Here is a 1,827-nt window from a genome sequence, read left to right as displayed (position 1 = left end):
TAGACTGAGGCCCTGAATCTGCACTATGAGGATAGACTGAGGCCCTGAATCTGCACTATGAGGATAGACTGAGGCCGTGAATCTGCACTGAGGATAGACTGAGGCTCTGAATCTGCACTATGAGGATAGACTGAGGCCGTGAATCTGCACTATGAGGATAGACTGAGGCCCTGAATCTGCACTATGAGTATAGACTGAGGCCCTGAATCTGCACTATGAGGATAGACTGAGGCCCTGAATCTGCACTATGAGGATAGACTGAGGCCCTGAATCTGCACTATGAGGATAGACTAAGGCCCTGAATCTGCACTATGAGGATAGACTGAGGCCCTGAATCTGCACTATGAGGATAGACTGAGGCTCTGAATCTGCACTATAGGATAGAGTGAGGCCCTGAATCTGCCCTATGAGGATAGTCTGAGGCCCTGAATCTGCACTATGAGGATAGACTAAGGGCCCTGAATCTTCACTCTCTAGAAAGACGTAGAATTAGGGGGGATATGATTGAGGTGTATAAATGGAAGACAGGAATAAATAAAGGGGATGTAAATAGTGTGCTGAAAATATCTAGCCTAGACAGGACTCGCAGCAATGGTTTTAAGTTGGAAAAATTCAGCTTCAGGAAGGATATAGGAAAGTACTGGTTTGGTAATAGAGTTGTGGATGAGTGGAACAAACTCCCAAGTACAGTTATAGAGGCCAGAACGTTGTGTAGCTTTAAAAATAGGTTGGATAAATACATGAGTGGATGTGGGTGGGTGTGAGTTGGACCTGACTAGCTTATGCTACTGGGTCTGGTACAGTGCTCGATCCTTGAGTGAGGTGACCAGACTGGGTGGGTCATTGGTCTAATCCGGGGGGGGGACATGGACCTGCTCCGCATGGGTCAGTAGGCCTGTTGCAGTGTTCCTTCTTTCTTATGTTCTTAAACAAGGTTCCATATCCTCTGAAACTGGGTCCTTCACCCACTGAAACTAGGTCCCATAAAGAGAAACTAGGTCTTGTTCTCACTGAATCTAAGTCTCACACCCACTGAAACTAGTTCCCATACACTGAAACTAGGCCCCATACCCACTGAAACTAGGTTCCATACCCACTGAAACTAGGTCCCTTAGCCACTGAAACTAGGCCTCATGCCCACTGTGAATAGGTTCCATACCCACTGAAACTAGGTTCCTCAACTGAAACTAGGTCTCATACCCACGGAAACTAGTTCCCATACACTGAAACTAGGTCCCATACCCACTGAAACTAAATCCCATACACAAACTAGGTTCCATACCCACTGAAACTAGGTCATTTACCCACTGAAACTAGGTCCCTCACCCACTGAAACTAGGTCCCTCACCCACTGAAACTAGGTCCCTCACCCACTGAAACTAGGTCTCACACCCACTGAAACTAGTTCCCATACACTGAAACTAGGTCCCACACCCACTGAAACTAAATGCAATACCCATTGAAATTAGGTCCTATACCCAATGAAACTAGACCCATACCCACTGAAACTAGGTCCCATACCCACTGAAACTCGACCCATACCCACTGAAACTAGACCCATACTCACTGAAACTAGGTCCCATACCCACTGAAACTAGACCCATACCCACTGAAACTCGACCCATACCCACTGAAACTAGGTCCCACACCCACTGAAACTAGTTACCACTCAATAACTACTGTATATACAGGGTGTTTCAAATACATGGACCCAGTTTGAAGGCAGTATATATCATGATCAGATCCATTAATTTGAAACACCCAGTATATAGTAATTAAGTGCGGAGCTCGGCCCGCGCAACACCTCCTCCTGGTCCATCAGCGTCA

Source organism: Cherax quadricarinatus, unplaced genomic scaffold, assembly GCF_038502225.1.
Source record: "Cherax quadricarinatus isolate ZL_2023a unplaced genomic scaffold, ASM3850222v1 Contig61, whole genome shotgun sequence".
In the NCBI taxonomy this organism is placed as follows: domain Eukaryota; kingdom Metazoa; phylum Arthropoda; class Malacostraca; order Decapoda; family Parastacidae; genus Cherax; species Cherax quadricarinatus.
This window is presented reverse-complemented; position numbering follows the sequence as displayed.